Raw genomic sequence first — 14,448 nt, forward strand, 5'->3', positions numbered from 1 at the left:
CCATTTTTAAAAGTGCGTTGTCTAGCAAAACTTTCCATAGAGACTGCTTAACATTTTATATTTTTAAGGGGGCAAAACTCCCTCTTTTTTTTAGTTTTTTTTTTCCTGAAACTACCCAACTCCCATCCCCTCCTCTCATCACAGTCTGCTGCCCACAGCCACTGGGGGTATAAATAAATTAGTTATGATTTTTTCCAAACAGTAAGATTTTTTTCTTTTTCCCTGAAGAAAAACAACAGTATCTAACAGTTCTCCATGCTGGAGTTTGGGAGCTTTTCAAAGCTATAAAATATTTATTTTTTTTCCATTAGGTCTTAATTCTTAATATTTTATAGGAAGTTAAATTATCCAGGAGAACTGAGCCTTCATTTTGGGGGGAACAAAAACGAAAAATGTTTTTCCCAATTAGAAAATGACCATCTAGTAGAGTGCAGAGAACATTTCTGAAGTAAAGCTCTGAGCAGAAACTTAAAAAATTCCCAAAGAGAGTTCTTTTTCTTTTCCTTCAAAGAGAGTCAGTTTTTAGAACTGAACCAACTGTGAGTCATTTACACTCCTTTATCTTTTACTCTAGAAGCAAAATTGTGTCTCTTACTCTTTTCTTTCAAAACCTCTTTTTTTTTTTTTTTTTTTTTTTTTTTTTTTTTTCCTGGGGTCCGTTTGTGGAGCTGAGCCCTGCTTGTTCCCCTTTTCCATGTGCTGTCATCTCACCATCCCAGCTGTACACCCCACACCACGTTTGCCTTCCTAGTGCCCCACACACTAGGAACCCAGGTCTGTTCTGCTCCTTTACGTTAAGTTTGAAGAAGACTGAAATGACTCTTACTGTAGGCTTGGAAGAGGGAAGGTTTTCTGACGTCTTTGGTGGGGGGGAATGCTTTCTGTTTGCATTTGCTTTTTCAGGAACATTTCTTTCTTTTTCAGCTTTTCTCCATATTTCCATGTCTTTTTTTTCCTCGTTTTTAATATTGAAAAAGGAAAAAAAAAAAAGAAAAGAAAAAAAGGGGGGGGAAGAGAAGGAGGTTTGGAAAAAAAGAACCTGAAATGAGTGAAAATGTGAGAAAGGGGACACATGTTTCATCTGAACGCAGCCATCTATGAAGTAAAATGTGTAAAAACATTTCAAGGTGTCTTCTTATACTAAAAATATGTTTGGTCAGCTCCATCACAGTGCGGCTCTGCCTTGGAACAAATATAACTTATGGGTGATAATCTTGAGGTGCCTTTTGCATGGATATAAACTTCACCCACTGAAATAGAGAGGAATTGGCTGTAGCACGTAGGAAACAGCATGTGAATGGTGCAATGGGTGTAGATTCAGTATCAGAGTGGCTGCATTGCTCTCCACGGAAATGCACTGATTTATGACAATTTGCTCCAAACTGAATGCCAGCTAAGGAAAAACTTTAGCATTTTTCAGACCCTGTCTAACCAGACAAAAATTCCTCATGTGACCCACTTACATATCAGGACTAGTCAGACTCTCTGCTGACACATCCAGGGCAACACAGTGCCACTAGATGTCACCTAATTGTCCCAACAAGCAGCTTTCTGCCTCCCTCCTTTCTCTATGCAGAGGACCAGGCTGGAAGAGAGCTGCTACCCAGGGAGCAGCACTCAGTACATGTAGTTAATGACCGATGAACACCACTATAATGTAGCTTGATGGGGTTAGAATTTGCCATAACCTTGCTCATTAAAGACACACTGTTAAAGGTTATTAATTCTGAACTAACTTGCAGTCACCATTAAACTGTTTTACAATCCAAATGGTAAAGCTGAATTGGATGCAAAGAGCTGAAGGTTCATCCCTCCTTTTGATGAACCAGTCACCCTCTCTCCCCTGCTCAACACCATTTCCATACCCCACCCCCTCTTCATCCCCTGGTTTGGGAAATAATTTGCATTCTTCTTCTGAAAGCGTTAATTGAAAGGCGAACAAATGGAGTCCCAGGCAATTTGAACAAGCCTCATTACTGACTGAATGCTTGTTTTGAATCAGAATCCATCAAAACAACAATTGCAACAGCCTGGCCCAGCACCAAAACTGTACTGGGAGGGATGGTGGGAGAGATGGGGATTTTGTTCTCTGGTAGCCAGTTGTGTACCTTTAATGATGAATATTCCAGCAGATACTGGCTGATTGCTGCACAGCCCAATGCGTCCCTTTTTTTTTTTTTTTCATTAAGCTCTTATTACCCAACAGCAGGACGAAAACCCCTGGCAGAGGCAGAGACACGCTGCCCCCTCTACTCTGCCCGCCTGCCATGCAGCAGGGCTCCCAAACAATGTCGTGCTTCTGTGGCCGGAGGACCACCCGCAGCAGGAGATGCCACTTGCAATTAGGACATGTTTGTTTTCTGTTGTGCCTGACTTTGACCCAGCTGGAGGAGTGCTCCAAGCCCAGCCATGGTCAGGAGGAGATGTGAGCAAAGCCCTTGGCTAAAAGCCTCAGCCAAAAGGGCTGAAGTGCCTTCTGCTTTTCTAGGTGGAAAGGTAGAGACTTGCTCCCAGGGCAAAGGGAGGGCCACACAGTTTTTCAGCTTTTATCTACAAAAGCTCCTAGTGTCTTCTCTGCTTCTTTTCCTGCATGCTCCCAACCCACTCTCTCTTTTCTTACATCTCTCATTTCTCTTCCTTTGATCCCCAAAATCACATCCTCAGCTCCTCTGAATGCTTTGGATGAGATGATCTCATCTACTTTCAGGCATATTTTAAGTCTAAGCAAGGTACATGATGCTCCATCTATAGCCAACGGAATGACACAGGAGACAGGAGTCTAAGGCAGGGCAAAAGAGGTGCATGGCTTTCTTCATTACCTTTATGTAGATCAGCCCATGACTTTCCTTCCTTCCTATTCCCCTAGATTAAATTTCTATATTATCCTTAGCTGGCTGATTAGTTTCTTTGACTTTCTAAACTAAAATGAATCCTCAGATCCTCCCTAATAATCGCTGAAGGGGTTAGAAGCAGAGATTTTTGCAGCAGCATCCAAGGCTGTTTGAACCCAGAGATTTTGTTTTCAGCGCACTTCTGCTTTCTGCTAGCCACTTAGGGAAAGCTGTTGAATCCAAGCAACTACAAGCCAGTGTAAGGGCTACAGTTGCTGCCTGTGGGACCAGTTCTACTGACACTGGACCAGCAGTGAGGGATGATCAATGAATTCATAACTAGCTTAGGGATGCTCTTGCTAGTGGTAAGAGCAATAATTTCAATGGCTTATTTGTATTTACTCTTTGTATCCTATGTTGAAATACCAGCATGCAAAAGAAATTGTCTAGCATGCTCTGGGATAAAGATTTTCCTCGTCTGGACTGTATGTGTGCAGCACATCAGCGACACAGTTCTCCGACAAGTGCCCAGCTGATATAAAATGGTCCTCCAACAGACTAATTGTAACTGTTTTCTCTAAACATTTACGACCAACAAAATGTGCATGTGTATGTTCAGCAGAGGGCCAAAGAGAAAAACAGCAGCTGCTCCCTGGATTCCTAATGAAGCTTGTATACATTCCAGGGCTTTTTAAAGCATCTATTTACATTTTCATTCTGGATCCATCTTAACTTCCTGAGGCAACTTGGCCAAATTCAGGACTAGTGCAAAGAGGGTGCACTGCCCTGAAGTCAGCACAACCACACTCATTTCTGCTAGGCGGGAAGCTGACCTGTTTTTACAAGCTAACGAAAAGTCTCTTTCTTTGCCTGTCCCTCCAAAACCAGGCATACTGCCACTTTATAGTTGTGTTGGCCGTCTGGTCCATTCTGGAGGATACTTTTAGGCTGCCATATCATGGCCATCCATGGCACCACCTTAACACCCAGGCACCACCTTAGCACACCCAGTGCTTTCCCACCTCTCACTCAAGTAGGTAGGAAGGACACATCTCACATACCTCATCTGCCCTGAGTTCATCACATAATTCAACATAGCTCAAGGCTAAGAACCACAGAAAGTGACCTCAGATACAGTTATAGCTCAGCTCTTATCCACTTTTTCTGAGAAATAGTGAAGTAGTTACTGAACTTAGGATGTGATCAAAGAAAGCACTGTCCAGTGGCTTTGTGTGGACCTTTGGCTCTGCAGAACAGATTTTTTTAAAGCAAGGTATGTGATGATTGGTATGTGATTTCATTGCTTAACATTGTCTTGCAGCAGCACAAACCATATCTCATTGCTTACTAACTTCATTGGGATGATTTCTAATTGCCCAAAGAAATAATTTTGCCAAAAAGTATTGAGGGGAAAAGAAGAAAGAGAACTGTTAAGTATCTTCCTGGGATGACACGTCAGAGGAGGCTGCACGCCATTGGGGTTTGCATCCCTGGCTCTTCCCCTGGGTATCTTCCCTGGGATATTGGCAGGCCAAGTGCCTCTCTGCTCTCTCACTTCTCCTGTAGGGTCAGGACCTTCTCTGCTCCCTTGCTCCTCTGTCCTTCCCCATGACTTGGCACACTCTCCTCCTTCCTTCTGCATAGGACACCAGATCTGAAAGTGGATTTTCTCTCTCTTATCTTAGCAGCATAATCAGTGCATACAACATTTACATTACACCCAATGCCTTAGTACAGTCTTTGTCCCAGCACCTTAATCACCTCTTTGGGAGTGCTGAACACCTCATGGGAGTGCTGGAGAGCACCCCATCTAGCTGTGCAGCCTCCCTCTGTGTCTTTGGCAGAACTGGTTTAAGATAGATGGAAACTCAGGGTGAGATCCTCTTCAGTAAAAAAGATGAAGGCACCAGTCGGTGACTCATTAAAATCACCCACAGGCCTACTTGATGGGAAAGCAGTGCAGAAGTGTTCCCTTTCTCCAGAAATGCTGTTGAGCAAATTAGACTGTGTTCTGCTGAAACGCACAGATCAAAGCACTGCTCTGAGTGGAAGACCCGGAGGAGCGGCATCCCCAGGCCACTGCTGCTGTTGGCTCAACAAACGGAGCCCTTGTTTGAGCTAGAGGTACAAGTATGAGCTGGACATGCGTGACCCAAAGGCCATCAGTCCCCCACAGGGCTTTGAAGGGAAATTTCACTGAGTCCAAACCAGCAGTGCTGGTCTCTGTGTCATGGCACAGATGAAATTACTTCTGAAAAGCAAATCAGATCAAACAAGTGTGAATTCCTGGGAGGCATAGATGCTGTCTATAAGGTGAACACTTCACTCCTTACAAAAAGTAAAGCATATGAGCCTAGATTTGGGAGCACAGTGCTTTCAGACTCTTGCTAACAATGATGTGCCTCAAAGCAGCAGGTGGTTGGAAGAATACGTGGTCAGGACAGAGAGGAAAAGAGAATTCAGCAGCAGGCTATGTCTGATGCCTTCTCTTCCCCTCTGCTGTTCTCCTGACCCTTGCATGGAGATGCCCAAAGAAAGCAGAACACTTCTCGTTCATTCCAGATATATTTCCTTTAGACAGAAAAGACAAAAAATCCGTGGTGTATAGCAAGACGCTTAATAATCTTTCATATAAAACAAAGAGACTGCAAAGAAATATATTTAAAACTTACAGGTGCATTTTCAGAACATTGTGCTAGGACTCCAGAGGACTGGATTATACTGTGCAAGGTGTTTAAATATCTCCCGCTTCTGTAATGCCTTTTGCAGAGACATACAGATGTGCACCAGGTCTCAGTGCTGCAGTAGGGTCATTTCACCTAGCCTGCTCTTGGAGTAGTTGCCTCAAGATTATATTAGTGCCAGAAGTTCTGTCAAGGCTCAGTCCTTGGAGCAGCTGTGTGCCTGCCCCAATGTGTTGTGGGGGACTTGGCACCATCTCTGCCTCCCTGAGCCAGAAGCTGAAGCTGGTGCTGTGCTGTAAATGTCTGCTGGGGGTAGGTGGCCATATGTGACCAGGCGAGTCCCATTTGTGAGCCTTATTCTAGAATACCATGAACGATGGCAAACTCCGTAAAGCCAGGTATTACCATGGTATACCACAGCGTAAGACCAAGTAGACCCATGACTTCTTTCTTTTATCTCTCACGTGACATGGGAATTGGGGCTATCAAGCAGGACTAGCCTGTTGAACCTGGTCCTTAGGTAAACAATCCTCTTGAATTAAATTCCCCCCAGATTCAGCTAGTTCCCTTCTACTAAATCAGTATTTTAAATTAAAACTAGTAGACCTGTATTAACCCTTGCATCAGTTTAGCTACTGCTGAGCTAAACCACAGCCACAGGCACATCCCATGACTGTGCAGTGAAGTGACTGTCAGGGAAGTAAGTGGTGTCTTCTGGAAATGAGGGTCCACGTTGTGCCAGCTTCAAGTCGGGGGTCTGCTGGGACCTGCTCCTCTCTTCCCTAAGTCTCCTCTCATTCACTTTAATTGTCTGGTGCCACACACCAGTATCTTTCACGGTTGGTCACCTTTAATGGATCCTCAACAGTAGAGATTTAATTAAATTAACAGGTTCCAAAACAAACTTGGAAATGAAGAGGAAATAGGCCTGGTATGTTAATGATTAAAAAATTCATCACTTAGCAGTGACATTAACAAATGGTGTTCATTACGTACTTTCCAAATGACCAAGCCTGTTCTCTGATGGAGATGTGGGGGATTCCAGTAATTCTCTTTTAATCATTTCACTTTGCATGATAGAAGATGGGAACTGCTCACTATCAGTGTGGCACCAGGCTGAAGAGAAGATGCAACTGCCTACTGAAGGACTCATGCATGTTCTGTCTTACCGCAGCATCAATATGACTAGAGATCAAGACGGAGAGAGAACAAGATGTAGTGATGTTTCGATCAGAGAGCAGGTTTTAATTCACAAGCTCAAAATCACCTATGATCAGCTTTGCTTCTGTGTGGCAAGACCTCTGGAGAGGAAATAAAGAACCAAAGAGACTAAATCCATACTATTTCATAGTGGTTAGCAGCAAGGAACAAATACTATGTTGCTTTAACCTCTCCTTGATGATCTCTCCCTTATTATGCCTATGTGAATCTGTGATGAATTACTAAAAACTTGAGTTTATTTATATTTATGTGTTGCTCATTCCAGTTTGCCTATGTTAGCTGCTACCATCTGGTTTCACCTGTGTGGGTTGTGCTATGCATCCCATATCGGACTCTGCTTTAATCTCCAGAATTCATAAATAAACTTTGCAGGAAAAGAAGATGGAAACTTTGGTATTGATTACAATGTCAGACTCTATTGGTGTTTAGCCTGGAGGAGGTCATGTGTTTCTACAGCGGATTTTTCTTTTTGCTCAGCTGTTGAAGCTGGTATCCCTACAAGTTATGCCGTATGCATAAATGTTTGTGGCTGATACACTGACTGCAGAGGTGTTAGCTTTTGTAAGCAGATGTGCTTGCAGGAGTGTGTGCATATGCATCTTTGTAGGATGTGACAGGACACTGTGTACCACAGCTCAAGTGCAGCACAGTAGATAGCTGTTATTTTTGCCTTTATTTGTGCTATTCCTGGTGAGGGTGTTGTATGACACATGCTTGCAGGAGCAAGGAATGAACCTCAGTACCAAAGATGTCCTGTGCTCCTCATTTGTGAATGAGCATAACACAGACTAGCGCTGTTGAGGATACTGTTCCCTTATACTGCATGGTCAGAGATGATTTTCAGAAGCTCCTGTTGAATAAGCATATATTCGTAGCCCCTTTAACAGAATTGGTCCTCCTAAGTTGCATATATACTTCTAAAAATGACAGCCTCTGCACTGATAGTGCCTACCTGCAATGGTGGCAAATATATTAACCCTTCATCAGGCAATTAATTAGTCCACCTATGCATCCTTGTCCAGTGACTTTGATCATGTTGCTTTGCGAGTACGAACACATCTGTAGTACGTTCTGAGAATGTAAAAGACTCTTGAATCATGCTGGGTGAATTCATGTGCTCTTTTTACATGGTGTTACATATGGATTTGTGCCTGTTCCCACTAGAGGTTAGAGCCTCTTTGTATCAGCCAGTCTCATTTTGCCTGTGTGTTTGCATATATATAAGCAGGCTGCATGCGCAGTGTGGGTCTGTGATCTGTGTGCTGATCCGAGGAGCAGAGAGTGGTCTCAGCACACTGCCCAGCTGCAGGCATGTCACACTGAGAGTGATTACACTGCTTTTGCCACTTTGCAGAGTGTGTAGCGCAGTGTGCCCTAACTGCTCCAGGCACAGCAGTGATTTCTTATCCTTATAACACCAGAGCAGTTTCCTATCAGTTTGGAGGGTGGCAGGAGCTGTTAATATGTCAGAGAGGTAAATTTTCTTTTAAAAAAGAAGGGTCCTCTTGCAGAAGGGTCTGGTCTAGACAACACAGTTAGCTCTATTCATCATTGCAAAAGATCTTCCAGCTGTAATGTGAAGGTCTCAGCAGTAGATATGCATTAAAGTCCAGGTGCCTGTCCCCTTTAATGTTACTGGGAACCAAGACTCCAGGCTCAGTAGATTTTGTTTGCATTTGGCTTAGCAGTAATGGTGTGGGAGTACTAGCAGAGCTCTCCCAGTGTGCTATTCTGGTACAGCTATGCTTCATACTTGTACAGTCAAACCACTACCCTGCGATATAAGGGACCATATGGGAACTGCAGCTTTGCTGGTGTAACTGTCTGCGTGCCGGGGCTTCAGTGAACACAGTGCTGCCTGTTGGTCACATCATTCACCCTGGTAGAGAAAATCCAGCAGCAAAAGGCTGGAGGGTTCATATGGTGTGGAGCAGCCTGAAAAATCTCACTCATATTCCTGTTTTCCTTCCTATCAGCTTAGGGAAAAAAGAATATAGACTTCAGGAGAGGATAGCTGCCAGCATATTAGCATTTGCCTGAAGCCTGGGGAAGGCTTATTTATTAATACAGTAGCATTTTGTGTCTATTTTAGAGCATTTTTGCATGCCCCTCTGGAAGAAGAGAGGTTTTATGTGTTCTGGGTACCAGGGAGTGGGATCTTGGCAAATCAGCTCACCTGTGGCCCTCTGCAGCTTCGTGAATCAGTGTTGTCATAGTTTGGCTAATTCCCTGAGTGTGGCACGTTGCCTTTGGCTCTCTTGGTGCTGTATTGCCCTCTAAGCACTTGAAATGTTATTACTACAAAGGTAATACAGCAGTGTAACATACAACAGGTAAAAATACAGCAGTGTCCTGATGTCTGCAGGGGTGGAGTCCAGCTATCTGACCATCTGGCCAGAGTGACCCCAGAAAGGCATGGTTGCTCTGAGCAGTAATGTCTGTATCTCCTTAGGGATTTCTGCCCTTGATCTAGTTTTCTTTAACTCCAAATAACCCTAAAGGACTTTGCAATAAAAATCACCGTGTGCCTGCCAGCCAGCGTCACTGTTACATTTGCTCATGGAGGATCAGTGCAATTATCTCTGATTCACAAGCAGACAAACTGAAGCACTACAATGGTAAGACCAGACTGCAAAACACGCCCATGTCATCATAGCCGTGCTTGGAGTGCCCCCTGGTAACAACCCCAAAGCTGGGAATTAACTGATCTTTCTTAAAGTGACTGTCTAGTGATCCAAAGGAAAAGAGGCTATGGTGTTGCCAGATGTGTCAGAGACATAGACGTGGGCACTTGGGTTTCTTTGGCAGGACCCAGGATCTTGCCAGTCAAACCCTGAAGCTCACAAAAAGCTCTGAGTTCCCAGTAGAGGAGACAGTGGGACCTTGGCTACCCTGGATTCATGAGAAAGATGTTGTATGATGGCCACTCTTAAATGCTAAATAAAGCAAGTTGGAGCCTTGCTTCCTTCTCTAAGCACTGTTATTGCTACACAAAAGCAATGAAAGTCCAAGCTCCAGTAGGAGCCACTTACGAACTTCATTCCTGGAAACCTAATGAGAGCTCTTCCCCAGGCCTCTCTAACCCTACTCTGTGCCTGAGACACCTACTTTACACCTACTGCGTGCCCTACTGTGAGGCTGGGCCAAGGCTGGCAGCACCTAGTGCTGGGTGCCAAGGCTCAGCCTTGGCTGCACATGGTGCTGTGCTGCATACAAAGGTCCCAGGGTGCTGGTCACGAGCAGGGTACTCGCTGCTGTAAACTTCAGTTTGATTTAGTTTAGGTTTCAACATGTAAACATTCCCAGTGAAGACACTTCTTCTGAGGAGCTAGGCCAAGTGGGGTTTCCTCCTTCATGTTTATGGGAAAGCGTTTTGTTTAGCTAGAGGAGAAAATGAGCAGATCTTTGCATTCCTCCCAGCACATTTCAGCCAGCTCATAGCCCTCTGGTTTAGGAGATTTAGCACAAACACAAGGGAAAGTTTCAGAAGAGTGCCTTATTAAAATACTGGCAGCATGTCTCTGGGACATGGGGCACCATATTCTCTCTTAGGAGCTAGGAGAGGGTGGGAGATATCGTCAATAATGCAACCTGCAAATCAAGTGTTGTCCTGAGATTCATTACAGGATATAAATGTTTCTCCCAAGGACTATTCTAGCCCATGACTCAATACCATAGCCTATTTACAGCCCAGAAAGGTTAGAAAATGTGGTATCACTTGTACTGTGTTCTTGGAAATGATAAAAGAAGTGATATTTTGGATTTTGCCTTTCAGGGCTACAAGTAGGTTGAAAATTCACCTCTGTATGAGCACCAGTAGAGAGCTAATACACCCATGAAGTACCACACAAAATAGGCTGCAAGTGAGAATTAATTGGTATCTATGCCTCTGAGGAGGGCGAATTTCCTCTGGGCTATAATAAGTTCTGTCTGACCCTTTCATGGAGTTATTATTTCTTTGATTAAAAGGGGGGAAAAAAGAGATGAAAATCTCCACTGAGAACAGCTGGCTAATTTTTGCTCTTTCTTTATAACAAACTCAAGCCAAGATCTGGTTCCTGGCAAGCACAGACCCAACATCTGCAAATGGAGAGGCCTCTGGCCTCTCGAACTCACTGGAATTTTCCAGCTAATGCAAAATATTTCCCAAGTTAAGTACAATGTCTCTCAAGACAGAGATGGGGTAGCCAGGTGGTCATTTCCTTGGCCCATCCTGGTGTGTACTCAGGTTCTTTCTGTATGTGAGGATTCTCAAACCAAGGATCTAACCAAAGAAATAACAATCTTGTGGAGAACAGGGCTTCCTGAACAAGGCTCCAAGGGGTCAGGCTTTTCCTCTGAAACTGCTCTGAGGCTGTTTTGAGGAAGAGGAGTCTTTTATTCTAACATTGTCCTTGTCCGGTTTGCTCCTTGATTTGGGAGAACAGAAAAAGGGAAGGACTTTTGGCTCAAAAGATCCACTATGAGTCTTGCAAACACTAACACTATGATGTTCTCACCAACAAATTTCCAAGTGCTTTACACAGAAGGTCAATGAAGATGGTTATCTCCAACTGCATAGTAAGAAAAGGAGGCAAAATACTGGCAAGTGACTTCCTAAGCTCTACCGCCTGGAAGCTAAGATCAATATCCTAAGGGCTTATGCAAGGCCACCTGCCCAGACTCCCTGTAAAAACTGGCCCTTTACCTCCCTTAGTTTTTGGTTTGATTCCAGCTGCTCCCAAAAGTCCTTTTCAGGGCTTATTAATGGCTTCAGCATAAAATGAGATGGAGGGACTCAGCCAGGGTACTTACACACCAGTGATCACATTCCCATTGGTATTTGCTGAACTGGCTCCAAGTGGAGAAGGTAGAGAGTGACAATAGCAGGACTGATCTCATCTCTAATTCTGATCGAGTCAAAATCCCTGAACAGAGGCATGTGAAGGCCTTTAGTTAGCTACTAAGAGCCTTACAGACTAACTGCTCTGAAGTGGTGATGCAGACGCTGTCACATTTGAGCCCTTAAACTCCACTCCAACCTCTTCAAAGTGCAGCCACAAAATTAAGTGATTCAGTCCCTGATTGTCATACATTGGGCATCCACAGGAAGGAGGTGGTTCAGGGGTTAAGGCTCTTGGCAGCAATACAGTTATATGGTGCAATAAAATATTTTATGACATTTTTACAATATTGTGCAATGGGATTTTGAGACCTCGAAAGAAAACACTGTATAAAGGTAAGATGTAGCTGAGCAGAGAAAACACAGCAGGTAAAAGTTTATCTCTTTTCTTCCCCTGTCTGCCCTTCTTCTGCTATCCTCTAGGCAGCCAGGAGCACTTGTTCCCCATTCTGCAGGTTAGTCTGGCTTCCTTCTCAGTTCCCAACACATCTGTGCAGTTTTTTATGTGAGTGCCACATACTTCCACAGTGAGCGCATATTACATGTTGCTACAAACAGCCCCAATAAATGTGGGAGCCAAGTGTGTCTAAATATTACAAGATATTAAACACCTTTTAGCCTGATCCGTAACCTTGTAATTGGTACAAAAATAACAAGACCCATCTTCAGATGGGATTCCATGATTGCCGTTGTCCATTTGCTGCATGGCAATGAAGCTCGAGACACCAGTATCAGAGTCTGGAGAGGAAATTTTGCAGTGATTAACTAGAATCCTTTAGGTACTAACTCAGTGCTACTAAATCCCAGAAACTAGCTGAGCTTATTCTGATTCAGGGAAAAACCTGCTTGTCTTGAAATGATAGTGAGTGTTTTGTTTAATGGGGAGAGATGGAAAAAGAGTGGGCATCTGAAAGGAAATGCTGAAATAACTTCACCAGAAATAGACCTTGTCTCAGTGGCTCAGCATCCTCATAACTACATGGAGGCCACCTCCAGTAAAGCAGCCAAGGCAAGTTCTGGGCAGTGCTTACCCTCCTGGAACAGCCAGAGCCAAGAGCCTTCAGCAGCTTGGGGAATGTCACCCAGCTCTGTCCAGCAAGGCTGTGCCTCAAGCACAGCTCTCATTGAACCATCAGTCCCTGGTAGGACATGGTCTAAGACAAAGGCTCTGGGTGCCCTTGAGTGATAGATCATTGAGGTTGGCAAGGTACCTGGGGAAGCAGCACTGTATCATGGGCAAGACACTGGACTAGCTGGACTTGGTCAGAAGCAGGAGGATCAGTTTGATGATCTTATGTTATTGCTCCCAGAAATGAGGTTCCTCTTTGAATGCACAGGATTGGTAGAAAATTTATCTGCACTTCCAAGGTAAATTTGATCAGAACCATTCCAGATGCTCAGAGATCAAAGATCATTGCATAAGACACACAAGAGCTTTAAAACAATAAAAGTTTGGTGGTAGAAGTCGTTGGTTCTTAGTTTATCCCACTCACATGCACTCCCTTTCTAGTCTCAACTCTTTTGGTAAAAATGTGGACTAGGAATTTACTTTTTTAACAGAGACAAAGATGAGGTTCTTCTGTAATCATTTTATTCCAGGAACGGATGCTCTAAGAAAAATTCTAAATATCACAAGGCTTGGCATAAAAAATGTACAAATTGGCAACACTACATTCGGAAGGATGCAAGCTGAGAAAAGCCTAATCCAATCTTACGCTTTAGAGTACCAGCAGAACGGCAGCAGATTGCCTGGGGTGGTCAGGAAGGAAATGCTTATCCCTGAGCACTGCGCAGGATGAGTCCACGCTCTTGGTGGAGCAGTGAGGGCCTCTCTGAAGAAGCACCAGTGTTTGAACTTCTGAGGGCAGAGAGATACAACGTCATGCCTTATTTGTCTGATCAGCCAGAGCAAATCCCACACTGTGATCCTACGGATGGCTTTAAATTGCTTTAACCATTGTTAAATGAACCACACAATATTTTTGCAATGTAAGCATTTTTTTTATTCTTTTTAGCAGCTCTTTGGCCTGAGTTCAGGAGATATTTCTGCTCTCTTGGAAGATATTATTGAAAAAATTGGAGTCTGCGAAGACTCACCTGAGCTGGTTTTCTTCTTTTGTTTCTTCTTGTTTATTATTAGTCTGGGCTTTGTATTCCAGCAGCACCAAGAGGCTCCAGCCAGGCCCAGAGCTTCCTTGCGGTAGCTGCTATGCACACATACTGTGAATGGCACCTCTGTTCGGAAGTGTGTAATTACAGACTAATTAGGCAAGAGGGAGAAGGCCAACCTACACAAGGTCAGCAGCCAAATCAAGGCTGGCACACAAACCTTCAGGCCTCCTCACTGACAGGAAGCTCTGTGTGCCGCTGCCGAGGGCTGGGTTATGCCAGTGCTTTCAGGCAGAGTCCGTCTGTGAGGTGGGATTGAGGTTGCTGCATGGCAAATGCGTTGCGAGGGTTTTTATCCCAGCCCATAGGTGCCAGTTGTATCAGCTCCTACCTCTCATTTGCACTGTGGCACTACTTCTCCACTGCGTCAAAGAAACTCCATGGGCAGAAATATGACTAGAAATGTTACATGTAGGATTACGCTAAAATGACTGCACATTTCCTGCGGTATTACTGAGACAATTTTCCTGATTCATTCTGCTTTAGGGGGTTTCCTGTCCCCTTGAAACCTCACATTTTTGCAGTGCTTTTGCAAGTGGGTCAAAATTGGTAAAAACTCAAGATACCAAAGTTTGAGCAAAATCAATATGTGACACTGTTTGTCAATCACAATGAGCTTTTGCTGCTGGAGGAGGTATTATTTGAAAGTCCCAAATTTTCT

This window comes from Rhea pennata, chromosome 19, assembly GCF_028389875.1.
Source record: "Rhea pennata isolate bPtePen1 chromosome 19, bPtePen1.pri, whole genome shotgun sequence".
In the NCBI taxonomy this organism is placed as follows: Eukaryota; Metazoa; Chordata; class Aves; order Rheiformes; family Rheidae; genus Rhea; species Rhea pennata.